Below are 20900 nucleotides of genomic sequence, written 5' to 3'. Positions count from 1 at the left end.
TACAGAGGTGCCTATATATTGGTGCCAAGCTATCAGGCGGAAGTCTGAAAGACTGAATCAGGAAACTCATCTCTGGCTCACACATCCCACAACTCACCCTTCAGGCAGAACCACCTTCAGCACAGCTAAAGCAGTATAAGAAACAGTTAAGTCAAAGCAGCATGTGGCAATGGATCACCTACTTTAAGTCATATGGTGGAGCACCTGGGTGGAGAGAAAGTCTATTTCATAGGGAATCTAGAAGGGACATTTGTATTCTTGTAAATGAGGGGAATTTCTAAACCATGAGCCCAGCAAAGACTCAGGCTCAGAAAGGACCGAGAGAATCACATATTTCACATGTGCCTTGGACTGATCTTCTTGAGAGGAGGTCTAAACTCTGAAGAGAGCATTAGGCAATGCAGAACCAATTTGCAAAGACTGTCAAAGTTGTCTTTTAAATTGGTTTGTTCTTGTTACCTTCTGACACTCAAGGAAATCTCTGTCATATCATTAGCTGGATATAAACTTAAGGAACAGATAGCTCAGGGACTAAAATCCTAGAGTTAACAGATTAAGATATTGTGCAACTAAGTATTATAAAACAAAGCAAAGAAAAAAAAATGTAAGTGATAGCCCATGCAAAGGAACAAGACAAAACTTCAGAAGCCAGGAATGAAGAAAAACAGAATGTGGACAAAGACTTTTAAAAAATGATCTTCAATATGCTCAAAGAGATTAAGGAAAACACAGAAAAAAGAACTAAAGAATACCAAGAAAATGAAGAATGAACAATATGAGAATCTCAATAAAGAGACAGACATTTTAAAAAGGAATCAAACAGAATTACTGGAGTTGAAGACCACAATAACAGAAATAAAAACTCCTTAAAAAGATGTTGGTGATTGATTCATCTCTCCTACAAAAAGCATGTTCAGGTTCCAACACCTGGTTCTGTGTGTTTTAATCCACCTATAAATAGGACCTTTAAAGATATTATTAAAGTATGCCAAAAATTAATCAAATAAGGTGAACTTCTTACACACGAAGCAAACGGAACACAGAGAAGCCATAGGGAGCAGTCAGAAACTGCAAATCAGTGGAACCCAGAAAAGAAAGAAGATAACACCACTATGTGCATTGCCATATGATGGAAAAGTCAAGGAAACCCAAAGATTGCAGATCAGCTGAAAGTTACTGACACCATGAGGAAGCAAACCTTCTAGCCTCTGAAACCATGAGCCAAATATTTCATGGTATTTGTTTAAGCAGCCAGGAAACTTAAACAGTTTTTAATGCCAGAAAGTGGGGTGCTACTATTAAAATATCTAAAAAATGTGGAAATGGCTTTGGAATTTGTTGCTGGGTAGTCACTGGAAGAATTGTGAGATGTTTGAAACAAAAAGCCTAGAGTGCTTTGAAGAAACTTTTGATGGAAATCTGGACATTAAAGGACTCATATGGGATCTCTCTTCATAAGACTTTCATGCTACTGTGCTGGAGTTGTAGTTGGTGTTGGGGTTTAAGATATATTTAGGGGATTTGAATATCTGGACTGACAATGTGATAGCCAGGCCCTGAGCCTCAACAGACTCCAGCACCTACAATCCGATTTATTGGACTCACCTCACTCAGCTAAGATGGAGTTGAAGAAGGACAACCACCACACCATGGAGCCTAGAGTGCCTACAACTGAAAGTGGGAGGATTGCATCCAGCATCCATGTGGAATCTGAGCCTCCTCTTGACATAGAGGTGTAATGGACACAACCAATCCAATGTCCACAGAGAAAAGGTGGCATTGGAGTGGGAAAAGTGGACATGGTGGCTGATGGGTATGGGGAATGGCAGGAAGAGACGAGATGTGGAGGCGTCTTTGGGACTTGGAGCTGCCCTGGAAGGTGCTTCAGGGGCAATCACCCGACATTGTAAATCCTCACAGGGCCCACTAGATGGAATGGGGGAGAGTATGGGCCATGATGTGGACCATTGACCATGAGGTGCAGAGGTGCCCAGAGATGTACTTACCAAATGCAATGGATGTGTCATGATGATGGGAATGAATGTTGCTGGGGGGGGGGGAGTGGTGGGGTGGGGGTGGCGGGGTTGAATGGGACCTCATATATATTTTTTTAATGTAATATTTTTTACAAAATCAATAATAAAAAAAAAGGTACTTCCATTAGAAGGAAATGATGAATGTATTATTGGAAAGTGGGAGAAAGACGATCCTTTTTTTTATAAAATGGCAGAGAACTTGTCAAAATTGTGTTCTGATGTTCAATGGAAGGTAGAACTTGAAAGTAATGAACTTGGATATTTAGGTGAGATTTCCAAGCCAAGTATAAAAGGAACAACCTGGTTTCTCCCTGCAGCTTATAGTGAAATGAGAGAGGAAAGAGATAAAATATTGATTGAATTGTTAAGTGCAAGGAAACCAGCAATTAATAATTTGGAAAATTCTCAGCCTATCCAGATGATGTGCTCTGAGATTACAGCCAGAAGCAGCTCTATTAGGGACTTCTTTGAGCTTCTAGGAAGTGAATTAAACTCATGTAAGGGTTTAATTGGAAAACACTTTGGTAAAGAGGTTGTGCCTGGACATGGATCCAATCATACATCTCAGAGGAATCAGGATTGGGAATGAAGGAAAAATCTTTGGAAAGTTCTATGATCTGAAGGTTGGACCCCCCTAGAAATGCATGCAAAACCGGTAAGATTTTGTGAGATTTGTATGCACAAAAAGCAATGCCTGAAAGGCACACAGAAGGGGTGAATCAAAGGAAGAATGGAGGGTAGGACCATGGTAGCTGAGGCCTGCACTATAGAGATCTCCTATAGCCAAGAGAGTGGTCTCACTGTGCGTGCAAAGTGTGGGTCGCCTCTGTGCTTGATGGGCAGGTCATCTGCCCTGGTGCTTGAAAGGGTGTAGACTTTACAATCTGTTATTCAGGGAAAGTGTTGGCCACCAGTGTTTGGAGTTGGTCAAGCGTGTGTGCCAGAGATCCTAGGTAGCCTGGACATCATCCCAATGCTCAGAGAGTGTGGGATAGGGGTTCAAGCATTTATGGAGAGCCTAGCCACTATCTTAATGCTCAGAAAGGGTGTGTGGGTTTTCCAGCATTCAGGTTGAGCCTAGCTGCCATTCCAATATTCAGAGAGTGAAATTTGAGGCCCAGCATTTACAAAGAGTTTGACCACCATTCCAATACTTGCAAAGAGAGGAAACTACACCACAGTGTTTGGGAAGAGCATGGCCTCTACACAAGTGCTTGGAAGGGAATGGACTTGCCACTCCATCAGGCCTGTAGAACAAAAAATGAAGACACAGATGGCTCTCAGACTTAGATCTTATCAAGTTTGTCCTGCTGGATTTTGGAATTATTTGGGACCTGTGACCGCTGTTTTCCTAACAATTTCTCCATTCTGGAATGGGAATGTTTATCCTATGCTTGTATCATCTTACTTACATGAAATAAACAGAATATGCAAAAACTCATAGTCAGGAACTAGAATGTAGGTTACCACGGGCCAGGTTGAAGGTAAGGAATGAGGAGTTAATGCTCAATTGGTATAGAGTTTCTGTTTGGGATGATGCAAAAGTTTTGATTATGGATGGTGGTGATCAAACACGATTGTGAATGTAATTAACACCATGGAATCATACATATAAAAGCAGTTAAAAGAAGAAATTTTAGGGTTTTCAGTGTTAATAGAATAAAAGCTTTTAAAAATCATATTACTATTTAACACAAACAGCGAATCCTAATGTAAACTATGGACTATAGTTAATAGTATAATTATAACAATATCATTTTAGCAATTGTAAAAAGTACTACACAAATGCAAAGTATAATGGGGAAAACTGTGTGTACATGGTGTTTATGGGCACTATATTCTCATGATTTTTCTGTAAAACTACAATGTCTCTAAACTTAAAAATTAATATAAAGTCAGGTTACTAACCATATTAAAAAACAAATAAATGAAAATTTGAAATTGAGACTGCAATTAATTTTAGGTATTCCACATGAGAAAAAAGATTGTTCAGCCAGAAATTTTACCAGCCATAACGTTTTTAGGTATAGGTATTTATAGAACTTTCATATTTTTCAAAATATGAGAAACTGTGGACAGGAAATAAATTTCTAACACACTTCTCTTAATTAATTACAAAGTCTTCTATTGCCCCTTAATCAAATTTTATTGGAAAAGTTAATGGAAAAATTGGATTAATGCCAAAAGTGACCCTAGTTTATTATGCTTCTGGGATTAGTAAGAATGAAGTCATGGCTCTTTGTCTGAATACAGCAAATCTTATTAAAAACATTTTAAAAGCACTGCTGCTATTTCATATAGACTAACTAGTTAGTTTCTTTTCACACAGGGATATCTCAGGTTCTACTGTAACACAACTTTGTCAATTAATTAAGCCATATAAAATGAATTTATGATGATAATGTTGTTGCTTTTGTTTTTCATTCAACCACTATAGAATAAAATATTAAAGAGGTGATGAGGTCTGTAGTTATAAGTATTGGTATAGATACATCCAGGTCAAATAACTAATGAAACTAATCTGGGTCATTTATTAGATACAATCTAACAGTGAAGACAAGTATACTGATGACTATAATGCATGGCCAAAAGAGATAGGTAAATTAAAAGGTACAAAGAATCACATGGTATATAGAAGAAAGACCATATAACAGTATGGCACAAGGATTGAATGTTGAAGAATAGTGGATTCTAGGCAGGTCAAAATGGGAAAGTATCATTTCAAATGGAGGTAACCCCAAGAATAACAGAGCAGATATAGAAATAGATGGAGTCAATTTGACTTAAGAGTAGATTCATATAAGGGAGTGATAAGTAATGGTGGATAAGTAAGCTAGATACATATTGTGAAAAAATTAAATACCAAACTAAAGAATTATAATTAACTTATTAAGCAGTGGAGAAACACTACATAGTAAACACTGAGCTATAAGTAAAAGTAAGACTGAATGGAAGGAAATACTTCATATATAAGACATGGACATTTAGGAAATTCAGAGTTGCAAATACCCTAGAAATGAAAAGAATATTCAGCATTCATAGTAAAACTATGCTAATATAAATAGAGAACTGATGTTTGCTACGGGAGAAAGAAAACGAGGTTGGGAAAATTGAGATAAACTCAAATTAAACAAGAATGAAGAGTTAGAAAAATACTCTCTCAATTGGGTCAAGGATGAGGATCCATCACTCCACAGAGTCAGGCGGTCTCCCAGGGCTGGTCAGTTTCTCACACAAGGAGAGACAATGCACCGACCTGATTTGAAATATTTAAACTAATTTATTCTGTTATATAAGAAATACTCAGGGGTTAAATCAATGACAAAAGTGGCATTTCATTTGGCAAGCCTTTGTTTTCTTTGTTGTGGAGAAGTTGAAGGATACCCAGTCTCGAAGGGAAATGATTAGGGCATAAAAGCCAATGATGTGTTATAAATAAGAAACAACTTCAACATTCAGCTCAGATCTCTGTTAGATACTTGCTCTCCCTCCAGATCGTGGCTTATGAAGTCATGTCTATATTTCTAATCATTTACAGAAATTTCTACTTGGCTAGACTTCTAATATCAGGTCCTAGCCTAAAGCATTTGAAACCATATCTGGTTGCTTTTACACATTTTACATTTATTTTGGATTTTAACAGTTCCTCTGCATTTCACAAAAGAACTGTAACAACTATTTGGTCAATTTAGGATAGCTTTCATGCGCATGATTACCTTTGTCATTATTATGATAGTACAGCAGTTGACTACAAGGGTGACTGGGTGTCATGATTATAATTGTTAAACTGCATTTATCTAACATACCATAAAAGGAGGAAAAAATTCCATAGAAAAAAGATGATCTTGGGAAGTGGACTTGGCCCAGTGGTTAGGGCATCCGCCTACCACATGGGAGGTCCAAGGTTCAAACCCCGGGCCTCCTTGACCCGTGTGGAGCTGGCCCATGCACAGCGCTGATGCGCACAAGGAGTGCCATGCCACGCAGGGGTGTCCCCTGTGCAGGGGAGCCCCACGTGCAAGGAGTGCGCCCCGTAAGGAGAGCCGCCCAGTGCGAAAGAAAGTGCAGCCTGCCCAGGAATGGCGCCACACACGTGGAGAGTTGACACAACGAGATGACACAACAAAAAGAAACACAGATTCCTGGTGCGGCTTGTAAGGCTAGAAGCGGTCACAGAAGAACACGCCAAAAATGGACACAGAGAGCAGACAACTTGGGGGGGAAGGGGAGAGAAATTTTAAAAAATACATATATATATTAAAAAAAAAAAGAAAAAAAAAGAAAAAAGATGATCTTATCTCAGTGAATGATACTGATCTTTTGCACAAACAAAAATTGTCAGGTTCAACGTGTGGCCACATCTGGGAAAAGAACATGAGTGAACAGGTGAGAGAATGCTCATTTGCATTAGCCTTGTTGTCTGTGGAATATGTACTACTTAAAGAGAGATGAAGAGAAATTTTGAATAATAAGATTATCTTGGATTTACCTGAACATCTTTTGGCCTGTCAAAAATAGAGCATGTAAGGTTATAATTTTTCTAGAACTTCCTATTATCAATTAACAGCTCCGCAGTGCTGACAAAATCTCCTGGAAGGTTACAAAACAATATGTGTGAGTATAAAGCAAGACTTTCCAACATTAAAAAAATGTAAGTGGTGTTTTCCTGACTTGTCTTATGCCATGGAAGTATAATTGTGGTGGTAGAGGTAGCAGCAACCTTATCAATCCCTACTGCTGCTGCTAGCCACATTTCACTCTTCTTATTTCTGAGCATATTCCACCATGATCTGACTGGATTAAAATCTCATTCACTGCTTTCCAAATGCTCCTTTATTTTTGTTTGGATTTTCCCTCTTGCTTTTATGAGTCTGCTAGGGAGGATTCCCTGCAATATGTACACATTACCTCAGACACCACCTAGTGTTAGAATACTTCCTATGTACAAGTTTTCCAATGGCAATACCACGCCCTGCCCTAACTGAACACAATCTTGGCAGAAATAGAGAGAAAAGGCAAATCCTTAAAAATAAGAAAGTTTTCCCAAATAATAAACTTTAACCATATGAAATAAAAAAACTACTTATACTTATAAAATATTAAATCAAATACTATTCCTATTTTTAAATAATTATATTTCATTGGATAAGAGTTGTATCTTAAGAAAGTTTGACATTTCATATTAAAGAAATCCTTCCAGGTTTAAAATCATAAAAGTCTTCTAATAGCTCAATTGATGAGAAGTTGACAGGTCAGCTCCTTCTCTACCATGTATATACTATTTGACTCCACTCTGCCTTCAAAATTACATTTATAAAGCATAGATATGAGCCTTTCATTATCTTGCATTAAGATTACTTAAATTTCTCCAGTGCTCAAGGTCTATAATTTAGCCTGGCATATTCTAATAAGCCATGACCAGACCTTCACATCCCATCTCTTGCCACTTTCCCCTGCCATGTTCAGGTTTGATTCCCCAAGACTTGCAGGTGCGCCTCCTCACCTTACACCTATTTCCTCTCTGTCTGGAGTGCCTTCTCACCTCATCCTGTTTGGCAAAATTTTATTGAACCTTGAAAAACCCAGCTCAAACATGATATCATCTTGAGAAATTCCTCATTGGAACAAATTTACCTCTCTCTATTACACAGAGTTGCATTCATTCTGTCCCTGTGCTAAAGTATGTTTTCTCAGTGGACAGAGACCCAGTTTCTTTTATTTGTAATCCCATAGCTTAAAACAAGGCCAGACACACAGCCTGTGTCTAATACTTGATGTGTTGTTGAGCCGAATTGAATTTTATTTCATGAGACCACTAAAGAAAGAGTGGGAGTTACCATATTATAGGGAAACTAAATATGTATGTGACCCAGTAGAGGAAAATATGTATATGAAAGATCTTAATTTAAAAAATAGATAAAATGAATACCGTGCATTTTAAAAAATGATACTTTGTTTGCGAAATGAATTCTCCTTAGGCTACCATCCCATAAACACTGTGGCAGAATAAGGAAAATGAGGATCAGGAGCACTGATGCTGAACAATCATCAACACTTGAAAGTAGAGAGTAAGAGCATTTAACAATCCCTCCCTCAGTGAGAGACAACCATGATTTCACAGACAAGGTCCCTCCTAAGCCTCCCAGGAGACTTTTAGCTATAAATTATGCCAGGAAAAAAAAAAAACAAAAACCCAGCACATCTAAGTTCTTCTTCTTATTCAATTCTAAAAACAATTAAAACAAATATGATTATCTATTATCATATTGGCGTTTTAAAGACCTAACTCCTAGTTTTTCTATTGGTGTACCAGAACCAATAAAAAGTTGCCTTTTCCTTCATCTGGCTAAAACCAGAGCCCTTGGTAAAGTATCTGACACACAGCAAGTCTCTCAAAGTTAACTATTTTTAGTCAGAGTAGTAGGAGTAGGAATAATAGTAATAATTCTTCAAGGTCTCCCTACAACGTCACATCTTCTCACAAACTTTCTCAGTATCTTCAGAATCAGTCTACTGATTTGTGCCTTATACGTTCATTTACTGAAGTATCTACTTTCCTGAAATGCAAGGATTGGTTTACATGTTTTTCTTTGGCCATAAACTATGAGTACTTTGGAGACAGAGCCAATTCAGAACTTATTTTTGCTACATCACCTCACACAGGGCGTTGCACACAGTCAGCATTCAGTATATTTTGTTTGAATAAAATAATGAATAGGTACATTTCCACAAGTTTCTTTATCAATGAATGGCAGTGTCAAACATTTTCAAAGGGAAATGTGTTTTCTTCCAAGTAAGATTGTATGACAAAAAGTATTGGAAATCATTCATCATTTGGGGAAGTTGGTCAAGAAAAAGTTGTTAAGCAAATTAATTTGTCTCTCACAAACAATATGTGCATTTTAAAGATAATGGATTTATTGTAAACCTTTCATACACTCTCACTGATGCTCTTATGAACTTATAATAAGAAAAAGATAACCTCTTCTTATAGTATGTCGGAAAAAGGCAAAACAGGTTCCCTTTTTCTTAAGCTTTTAATATGCTTACTTAAAATCAGCTGAAGCAGTGTGGAACTGTTACAGTCTTCTAATATAATAAGGCTGACAGCAATTAAAAAATGAGTCTCAACTTACAATTAACTATAGACCACTGTTTCAGAGAGAATGCCAGGGAAAATGTAATATGGGTAGAAAATACAGATATAGACATCAGAGAGCTATCATTAGCAGAATTTAGAGACAGAGTAAATAGAGTAAATAAAATGCATTAAATCCATCAGGACTCCTTAGTAACTTTGTTGCTCTAATGAGCAAACAGGTCAAGGACACATTTTAAAGAAAATTTGAAATTGAATGTAATCTCCAGGATGGCAGAGACTTGTCTTGTTTCGCATCACATGCCCAGTACCCAGAAAACTAACACACAGTAGTTATTGATTAAATATTTGTTAAATGAATCAATAAGTAAATAAGGTAAGGATTAGATGAAAATCAGTATTAGCTGGCAGGGGATAATCTCTTGCAAAGAACCTTAAGTTTGATCAATTTCCATCTAATAAATAAATCTTCACTGATTCCATGCCCCTTCTAGGCAACTGTCCAATAACTTACCTCCTCTTTCAATCAGACTTTCTCCCAGCAAAGTCTGACTTGCTATTCCGACTTCCAAACCTTCCCCTCACTCTTCTCAGCTAACCGAGCTCAGGTCTCTGCCCTACCATGATACTAGAATCATGTCTAAAGATGTAATGATTCTGCACTGGCCAAATCTGATGGACATTTTTCCAGGCACTATTTGCATTCTCACTCACACTCTCCTTCAAATTCCCGATTGCCTTACTCTTTTGACATTGACACGGCATTTGTTGGTTTTCACCCACTTCTCTGAACTCACTTTTTCTGCCTCTTCTATGGACTCCTCTTCCTCACTTACCCCTTTCAACATTGGTTTTTCTAGTGTTCTGCCTCCCCTCTCATGCTGTACACTCTCCTGGGATATCTGATTTCCCCTCAGGACCCATATCTGTTCATCTTCCCTAAACTCTTAAGTGATATATTCATTTATTCATTCAATAAACAAAAACAATAAGCCATGGTCAGGGCCAAGTGCTGGGGGTAAAGGGGTAAATAAGACGATATTCACCTGGAAAGGACATATGATATAGCTTGACAGAGAGGACAATAAATGGGTGAGCACAATCCAGTGTGATGAGTGACCTAAAAAGTATTAGCAGAGAACTAGAAAAGCACGTTAGGGAGCGAATTAGGTTTCACACAGGCAGAAGTGCTGAAGAGTGTCTGAGACATAAGAAAAATTCTAACAGTGAGGAAAGGAATGGCCCATTTAGATGGCGGATCTTAAGCCTGTGTGAAAGCTGCTTACTCTCCTTGAGTGAGGAGAAGGTATGGAGATGGAGGTTTGGAGTTTCTGACAGATATACACAGCACTGAAAAAGAAAAAGAAAGGGTGAAAGAAGAAAAAGGAGGAGCAGAGGAGAGTGATGAGAGACAGACTGAGCTTCACGCCTTATCTGCCGCAGGTTCTGCTCTGCTGCCTTGGCTAGCAGTGAAGAAGAACATGATTAGATACTTAAACGTTTTATTTTTCCTTATTGTTGCTATTTTTGATAAATTGCTATAAAATCTATTTAACCTTCCTGAAGTCCCTGTGGCATTCAAAAATAGGAACTTCAGAGCAATAAAAATACTAACTTTACACTATGTTTTTCTGGACATAAAGGCATGTTCTTAATACTTTCATTCGATTAATTCTAACAATATTTTTGATCAACTGTTTAGGGTCAAAAAATGTTCTATTTTAGGGATACAGGAGTGATCAAAAGGGACAAGGCTCCTTCCCTTGTGGAACTGGCATTCTGGCACACATGGGGTAAGGAATGTTCTTCCTTCTCTGGTCAGTGGCTGAAGATCCTTATGCCAGTGGGCTTTCCTTTGCAGAAAAACAGAAAGTCCTAATGCTGGCTCTTCCAGGGCTTTCTCAACTACCCTAAGAGCCTGCCTTTCCACTAGTGTGTAGCCTGTCCCCACCGTTGTTTTCTACGACATTTCTTCACCCAGATACAAGGTAGGCTTGCTTCCCCTCCTTCAGAATCTGCTCTAGGCTCACTTTACAATTTCCTTCCCTATGCTAAGAACACAAGTAAGTGTATAAAAGGTTAAAGATATCTCTCTCAACAGCACTTCTTTATTATTTTTTTTTTGTTTTGAATCCTAGCCTACATCCTCTAGCACAGTGCCAAATGAAGGGTGCTTCACGGACTTAAGGAACTCAGTGGACTCATCTCACTGTAAAGGGTATAGTCCAGTACAGGAGTCATGTTGTTTTGAGATGCAGAATAGTCACACACTGAAGGCCCACAGCACAACAAGTGAAATTTTAGCTTGTCAACCATTGACCAAAAGTCTATAAAACTGGTAAGGAAAAAAAGAGAGCATTTATTTTTCATTTAAAATTAACTTTACAATCATTTTAATTTTTAATTAGAATTTTAAAAATTTATGGTTTAATGTTATTAGAGAAATAAAATTTGGATTATTTCTTTTTACCTATAATTTACAGATGGAAATAACAACCTCACTGGGTTTCTGCCAAGAAATTGCATTGAAGTCTCTTCTTTCTTTCCCAACAAAATATTGGAGAGACTGCTTCTGTTTACTATGCAGGTAATTAAAACATAGAGGTAGTTTAGATTTGCATTATTCCTTGTAAGCAAAGTGGTCATCATTCCAGACCAGACTAGAAACTTTAATTTAAGCAAGAAACTAGTTCATTTCTTACATTAAAAACTTTAAATATTATTGGTATATGCAGTCTTTGTTCACAATGTATGTAAAGGCACTGAATATGGGAGATCACTCTTTCACTCATAAATCTTGGTTATTTTTGATTGCAGGATGACAAAAATGAGTTTAATTACAATTCTTTATCAACTGCCTACAGATTCCTTCAATAAATACCATGTACAGTTTTTGGTATTTAAATTTTTTTTTACATTGGGTTGGCTTTGAATATATTTATTGAAATGTACTTTATATCAATTGAATATATTCATAAAACTCACTTTGTATTTCAAATGGCTTCTTAATTTCATTTTTCTAGTGATTCATCTTAGTTGTATTTTACAAAGTTAACAGTCTCTGATTAATTGAAAATTAAAAACACAACTGGTCCTTCACTGCTGATATTTTGGGAAACATTGCTCCAGCTGATAAAACTATTTCTTATGGGACCAGCAACTTTAGGCAATTTTTCTTAACATGAATTAATTTAACTGCAGATTTTCCTACCATTATGCAAACTTACGGCTTGGATTAGGGTTACAAATACTTTCCTTGACATACTAATTATGAAACAAAAAGATTTTAAATGGAAAGAAGGTTATTCCTGAAGGCTCTAAATCAGAAGTAATTATAAAGGAAAAGGCTTATTGAGTACTAGAAACTTGGAATTTGAAGAAAACCATGGATATGAATATAGCCAAGCACTAGAGGGTTCCAAACCAGCTCCTAAGTTCCTGGTCCCAAATTTCTCCCATAAACTTACTATTCAAGTCCTTGATAGTAAGTATTGTTTTGGATGGGAAATCCATATTTTCTTTCTCCAGTGACATACACAGAGTTGAATTTAAGTTAAAGGTCTACTTGCACAGCACAGTCTGGGAACTTTAGATGGCACAGTTAAAGAGTAAAGACCTCCAGCTGGCTCACAAGACAAGTGCCCACAAAACCTAGGCTTAGGTTTTGTGATTCTGCCAGCCTTGAGCTCATCAATAGTACCTTCAATATCCTTAGGTGTCAGTTTCTCATAGTAGTGATTTCTTTGAACCATTGGTGCATTTACACAGGCCCTAAACTGGCCACCTCTGTTAGAGTGAATAGTTTGTCAGGTTTAGTCTCCTCAAACTTTTAAAAGGTTTTCCAAGTCTTTTTGGCATGGCTCAGTAAACTGTGAGAATCTGCAAGCATGTGAGGTGTAAGAGTACAGACCTGAATGCAACACTGTCTAACTGGCTTTAATTACACGTTGTAAAAAACGTTTGTACCTCCTATACTCTCATTGGCAGTACTTGCAAACCTTCTGCAACCTTGCTGATAAGAGTTGGGCAACCATTCATTCTGTCTTTGGGCTAAATGCAGGTCTGGAAGCACAGCTGTTGTATGACATTTCAAAGAGCTTTTCACAATTGCCTCTACCCTCTTAAGAGTTTGCCAGTGTGAAATACAATGGATTATCTGGATTATTCTCAAGAATACCTCTCTGCACAAATAAGGCTCCTCTAGCTCCATTTTGCTCAATTGTTTAGGCAAGTTCCTTATACGTCTCCCTTCCTGGGTGACAAGGTGAAATGCCCAGGCCCTGAGCACGTGGGGGATGCCCTTGATAGTAATTTTTTTCTTTGGGTAAGTTCCTCTACAGGAAAATCTATGAAGGTGACTCTTCAGATACAAGTCTTCAGGATCAGCTCCTCTCTATATTAGGCAAATAGTGAAGACTCTACATACCTCCTCTTGGTTAATACGGCATCTGGAAGATCACCAGCTCCAACAGACAGATAAGGGGCCTGAGGCTTAGAGATATTAAGAAATTACTCCCAGTCATATGGTTAGAGTGGGGACTAGAATCCACATTTGGCTGATTCCCCATCCTGGAACACTGAGGCAGCAGGCCTTTCCTGACCATTAACCTTCCATTTCCTCTCATTCAGAGCACTGCAGAAATCCCATACTTATCTCAAACCAATATGACAGTTTTTTTTATCACGACCTAATGTCATCTGGTCTATTAAGCATATTTCTGTTTTGTTTTGTTTTTCCTAATTTTGTTCATAAGAAATGCAATGAAAGTCCTGCTAAGTCTACTGAAAATGCTTCTCCTTACAACTAGCAAAGGATTTGCTCATCTGTTATTTCCCAGAGTGCTCTCCGGGTGAGCTTAATTTTACATCTGAGTTTACTTATATCTCAAGTAAATGATGTTGAAAGTTTACGCAAATTGAAACACATCAAAGAAGCTTTTAAACTATTTATGTGTATACAGTTGTATGAGGTATGCTATGAATGGAATAGTGCTATATACTTTCAATTTGGTATGATTAAACTGTCTTCATATTTGCCTTACCTCACACCATATACAAAAATAAACTTAAAATGGATCAGAGACTTTAATATAAGAGCTAGAACTACCATGCTCACTGAAGAAAATGTAGTGGAGCATCTTCAGGGCTTTGGTTAGGCAATGGTTTCTCAGACTTTATGCTCAAAGCACAAGCAATGACAGAAAAAACATAAATAAATGGAACATTATCAAAATTAAACTTTTGTTCCTCCAAGGACTTTATCATGAAAGTAATATGACAACCTACAAAATGGGAGAAAATATTTGGAAACCACATATCTGATAAAGGCTTAATATTCAGTATATAAAAAGAAATTCTTCAACTTAACAACAATTAAAAATTGGCCATGCGCAGTGCTGATGCACGCAAGGAGTGCCGTGCCATGCAGGGATGTCTCCCACGTAGGAGAGCCCCACGTGCAAGGAGTGTGCCTCATAAGGAGAGCCGCCCAGCACGAAAGAAAGTGCAGCCTGCCCAAGAATGGCACTGCACACACGGAAAGCTGACATAAGATGATGCAACAAAGAGAAACACATATTCCCGTGCCGCTGACAGCAACAGAAGCGGACAAAGAAGACGCAACAAATAGACACAGAGAACAGACACAGAGAAATAAATAAATAAATAAATCTTTTAAAAAAAAATTGGGCAAAAAACTTGAAAAGACACCTCTCCAAAGAAGAAATACAAATGGCCAGAAAATACATAAAAAGATGCTCAACTCTATTAGCTATCAGGGAAATGCAAATCAAAACCACAATGAGGGAAGCGGATTTGGCTCAATGGATAGAGCATCTGCCTATCACATGGGAGGTCCAGGGTTCAAACCCAGGACCTCCTGATCTGTGTGGTGAGCTGGTCCACTCACAGTGCTGATGCATTCAAGGAATGCCCTGCCACACAGGGGTGTCCCCTGTGTAGGGGAGTCCCACGCACAAGGAGTGCACCCCGTAAGGAGAGCTGCCCTGCACGAAGAAAGCGCAGCCTGCCCAGGTGTGCCACAGCACACACGGGGAACTGACGCAGCAAGATGGCACAACAAAAAGAGATACAGATTCCCAGTGCCAATAACAAGAATCCAAGAGGACACAGAAGAACACACAGTGAATGGACACAGAGAACAGACAACAGGGTGGGGGAGAGAAATAAATAAAAAATAAATCTTTAAAAAAAAAAACAAACCACAATGAGATACCATTTGACACCCATTAGAATGGCTGCTATTTAAAAAAAATGGAAAGTAAGTGTTAGAGTGGAAGCACAGCAATAGAAACAATCATTCATTGCTCTTGGCAATGTATGAATGGTGCAGCCTCTGTGGAAAGCAATTTGGCGGTTTCTCAGAAAGCTACGTATAGAACTACCATATGAACAAGCAATCCCATTATTAGGTATATACCCAGAAGAACTGAAATCTGGGACTTGAACAGATACTTGCACACTGATGTTCATAGCAACATATTCACAATTGCCAAAAGATGGAAGTAACCCAAATGTCCATCAGCAGATGAATGAATAAATAAAAGCTGGTATATACACACAATGGAATATTATTCATCTATAAAAAAGAATGAAGCTCCTAATACATGCTACAACATGGATAAGTCTTGAAGGCATCACATTGAGTGAAATAAGCCAGACACAAAAGGATAAATATTATATGACCTCACTTTTTGAAACAATTAGAATAAACAACTTGCACTATCTAGAGTACAGTTTACCATGGTATGGGGTGGGGGTAGGGAATGAGAAGTCAAGACTTAAAATGTATAGAGTTCCTATTTGGAATGATAGAAATATTTTGGAAATGGATAGTGGTGATGGTGGCACAGCATTGTGAATGTAATTAACAACATGGAAATATATATCATATATCTGAATATGATTAAAAGGGGAAATTTTAGATTGCATATATGTTAACAGAATAAAAAAATTTTTAAATCCATGGAACTGCACAACACAGTGAATCCCAATCATGGACTTTAATTAGTAATTACACTTAGTACAATTAGGAAAATGTGCTATTATCAATTGCAACAAATGATTCACACCAACGCAAGGTGGTACTAGTGAGGTGGTGTATGGGAATTCTGGATTTTATACATCATTGTTCTATAAAGCTACAACTTCTCTAATTAAGAAAAAAAACCCAATTTTAATTGTATTTATATTTGACTAGACAATAAAAATATGCTATTCAGTGTTATTCTGTAAAAATATTACATATTTAATAGTTACATATAATTACAGTTATATGTATATGTAATTGTAATTATGTAGTATGATATATTTTGTATATTTAGAAACTTTATTTTGGAATTTGTAAAGAACATGGCTGATAATGCACTCTAATGTCATTTATAATTGAGGCAGATGAATCTCCCTTTGCTGACAAAATGTCATACTGCATGAGTTATATTCATTATGAAGGCGAAAATACATTAGAGAGTTTGGTTTATGGTCAGACTCCAGTGATACCTTCTTGTCCTTTTGTTCCGCTCTGGTCTTTGTCACAGCTTCCTGTCTGGTTCTGCAGGTATGAAACTGTCCCTTTTCAGAGAAAATACAACAAAATAAATACTTTTTTGTTCTTCAAAACACCATTAAATGCCCATTTCTTCAGAGGAAGTTTTGTACTATGTGTAACTCTTCTATTGTGTGTGATTAAAATTGCATTAAAACATTTTCCCAAGCCATGTACATTTACATGGGGCATTCACTGCTTTGCTGCAAAAACATAAGCTTTTGAGCAGGAAAGATCTAATTATGAGCCTTGGCCCCAACATTCCTAGCTGCCTGCCTTTAAGCAATTTATTCAACCTCTCAGTATGTGAGGTACTGTCTTTGCGTGATTTCATCTACTATTTTGTTTTATCTATTCCGTATATGTTAGGGACTCTAGCCTACTAGATGGAGCCCCTGGGATGGAACCCCAACATCTCAAATCTCCAGTTCTGAACAAACTTCTCTTCTCATCACTATCTCAGATAATGATCCAGGCACTCAAACCAACTTGTCTACATCTCAGCACACTATTTATTCAATAGGCAAGACCATTTATTTCCTACTTCCCAAATATTTCTAAAACCTCTAACTCTCCATCTCCATTTCTATTGGTTAAGGTTCTCATCATTATTTTCCTAGACAATTTTAATAGTTTCCTAACAAGTCTCCATGACCCTAGTCTTGTACCCCCAAATATATCCTCAATGATACCAAGGTGCTCCGTTTAAAATGCACACCCTCGCTGCTTAAGAGCCCACAAGGAAACCACCTCATGCACAGGTTGAAGCCCTAGCTCTTCACTGGCACCTGAGCTCCTTTGTTACCTGCTCTGGCCTACTCCTTCTGCTTCACTTTCTGTCCCTCCCCAATTGTTACAGATGTGCAGTGTATCTGCTCATTTTATACCCTCCTGCTAAAATAGCTCTTCTTCCTTCCTTCACTGGCAGTCATCCATCAGAACTTTCCTAAGAGCTCCTCTTTTATGCTCCCTGGACAGCCTCTTAGCTGTACCATGGTTTACTAGAGTGATTCCAAATAACTTGTTCACCTTATTTACTCTTCCTCTCCTGATACAGGCCATTATATATCCTGCCATAACCTACAGATGGAGTGGAAGAGAGTGTAAACTACAATGTAAACTATAATCCATGCTAGTGGCAATGCTCCAAATGTGTTCATCAATTGCAATGAATGTACCACACTAATGAAGGATGTTGTTAATGTGGGTAAATGTGGGTGGTATGGGGAGTGGGGCATATGGCAATCCCTTATATATTTTTTTCTGTAACATTTTGTGTAATCTTGGTATCTTTTAAAAAAATAAAAATATATTTTAAAAAAAGAGAGAGGCAAGGTAAAACAAGAGACAAGGTAAAAAGGGGGAACAGACACAAAAACAAAGACTATAAAGCATACTGTGATAAACACTATAACAGAGATATAAAGGGAGTATAAAGAAAAAGACTAACAGGCTCAGAGAGGTGAGAAGACTTCATGGAGGAAGGGGCTTTTGAGCTGTTCCAGGAAAGGATGGGGGGCAATTGGCCAAAGCAACTGAAATTGGGATCATTCAGGTGGAAATGACCAAAAGCCAAGCAGAGATAGGTGTGACTTTCTTCCTGACTGGCAAAATTTCATAAACTTGAACCTACATACGATAGTACCTTGTCCTCAGTTGAGGTTGGGTGGTTGATGGGAACAGGCAGCTAATTTTACAAACATAATACTCTATTCATCACACAAATCCTGAGTTTCAATAAATCCATATTCGTTTCTTCTAAGAGAGAATCATGTCTTCTGTATCAAAAGCTCTGGGCCCAAGCTCAATTTCCTGACTGGCGTAGAGGTAACACTTTGAAAGTATAATTTATAATCATTCATTCACCTTCCATTATACATCCACAAAACAAAAGAAGTCTGAAATGTCAGCATAATGGAATTGAACAAAAGCAGTAAGGGAAAAAAAATCACTGAAAGAGCTTCACTAGAATGCCAAGAATATATTTTTGAGACTGATGGTCCTTGTGATCAGCTAGAAGAGTCAGCAGAGTTAAAAATAAAAATCAATCCTGCTTCTATAAGCACAATTTTTCCTCACAGAGTATATTTTCTTAACCAATTCTTCAGGGTATGCTTATTCTCTTTTTTGACACTTCCAGCCCTCATTTATTCAAAAGGAAATTCTGAGTACAAACTGCTTTGATCTTCCTTTTGCTTTGCTGAAAACAACAGCTTTTCTCAGTTTGGACTATAGATGATTCTCTTCAAAGGCTTATCATTGAAGATTATTTTATCTGCTTCTACTAGTTAGGCAGAATATTGACTGGTCCTTAATAAATATTATCACAATGAAGTACTTCTCACAAAAATATGAAAAATCATTATTAGGTAGTACCAATCTCTTTCGTTGCTCTTAACAAATGAAACCTACTTGTTTTGCTTGATTCTACAAATTCCATGAAAAATTCCTTTAAGATAAAAGTAAAAGAAATATTAGATATAATTACATGCTATACAGGACATGAATTAGTCTAAATTCAAATAAGAATAGGTACACTATAGTATTTAAATAAGATTATATGCATAAATGTATATATAGCTATATCACATTTTCAGTAAAGCAATGATGAGGTTTAATAGAATTATAGGATTTTTCAAATCAAGAGGAACGTTCAAAGGTGCCACTACAATGTCAAATTTATCTTATCTTGTCTCATGCGAAATTTATGAATCTTGGCTACCCTGATGAATTTTCTTGAGAGAGGTTTCCAACAGAGACAGCATCTGCAACCTTCAGATGGCCTGGAATTTGCCAGATATAAAACAAAGTAGGCTGGATGCTGGAATAAATTCAATGAAAAGGCAATACCACACAAAAAGACAGCCTATGCAGTACAGTTAATCTGATTTCCATTTCAATTCTACTATTCTTATGGCACAATATACAATGAACAGTGGGGAACTAGGATGGCACCCAGGTAAAGAGCACCCAGGTCAAGATAAAACAAATGAAATCCAAGAGCTTGTTAAATTTTAAAATGAGAGTGATTAATTCCAGTTGAGGCTGTAACTGAAGGCTTCCTGTAGGGAAATGAATTTGAGTTGGGCCCTAATGAATTATACTATTTCAAGCAAATGGTAATGGAGCTGACGCAAGTTCTGGATGAAGGCTGGGTTGAAAGTAGTTGAGAAAGAACTGGACAGTGTTGATTCTTTAAAAGACTTGTTTCATGCCCCTTCTTCCTCCTGAATTCTCATCTCCAAACTTTCAATTCCTCCTTTCTCTTTCAGGATTTTCAAAATTCCACCCCCTTCAATAGAAACGACCCTCATCCTTCCCCAAACTTTTATCCCCCATTGTAATGCCAATTCCTTTTTCAGATGTCAGCTTATAGGTCACTTCTCCAAATAATTCATTCCTGAAACCTTAACCCATATCCCCATCCCAAACCCAACTAAGTTTGAGTCCCTTCATAAACACAGGCGTAGCACCTTATACTTTTTCACCAAGACTTGTTTTACAGCTTGCTATTAACTATTAGTGAAAATAATTTTGTTTAATATTTATTATACCCCACAGACTACATATTCTCCGAGGGTAGCAATCTTGTTTATTGCTATGTTCCCAGAATATGGCAGTGGCCCTGGTACATGGCAATCACACAGTGTTTGTTGAATAAATATAAGTATCCAACAGTTCCTTTAATGTTACTTTGTAGGAGAATTTGGCACTTAAGTATAAATTTTATTTTGTAAATGTTAGAACCTTTATATATTTCAAATAAAGGAAAGAAATCTACAAAACTAGTAGGTATTATAAACTAATTCAAACTCTTTTTAGACTTAGTTTTCTCCTGCTGTTGAAGAAACACTTTAACATGAAACAAAATTTATGACTCTGACAACTCTGTGTCCTCAATCTGTGAACTCAAAGGAACTGAATAAACACATTTTGTTTACTGCTAGTTTTAGAGAAAAAGAAATGTGGATGTATATTGGGTTACTAAAAAATGGAATTCAGCTGAAAGAGTGGAAAACAAATGAAATCTGCTATGTAGCAGAAAAATACGCACCTGGAATTTTTCTAGTTAATTTAAAAATAAATTTCTTATTGATTTTAAAAGATACAGCTCTAAACATTATAAAAAATTAAGGAAAGAACGTTATTTATATTCTAATTCATTCTCATGCTCTTTCTTTCCTCTTAGATTTACTAAGCC

General features: G+C 37.2%; 1 protein-coding gene and 1 pseudogene across 1 annotated transcript in view; both read right to left on the bottom strand.

Moving 5' to 3' along the window:
• The window catches only part of PREX2 (phosphatidylinositol-3,4,5-trisphosphate dependent Rac exchange factor 2), a 328672-nt gene that overhangs the window by 52630 nt on the left and 255142 nt on the right, over nucleotides 1-20900 (bottom strand). The window lies entirely within an intron of this gene.
• Nucleotides 12684-13355, bottom strand: LOC139436457 (NADH dehydrogenase [ubiquinone] flavoprotein 2, mitochondrial pseudogene; annotated as a pseudogene).

Source organism: Dasypus novemcinctus, chromosome 14 (assembly GCF_030445035.2).
Source record: "Dasypus novemcinctus isolate mDasNov1 chromosome 14, mDasNov1.1.hap2, whole genome shotgun sequence".
Lineage (NCBI taxonomy): Eukaryota > Metazoa > Chordata > Mammalia > Cingulata > Dasypodidae > Dasypus > Dasypus novemcinctus.
Note: the sequence above shows the minus strand (reverse complement) of the source record. Positions and strands in the feature narration are given on the sequence as shown.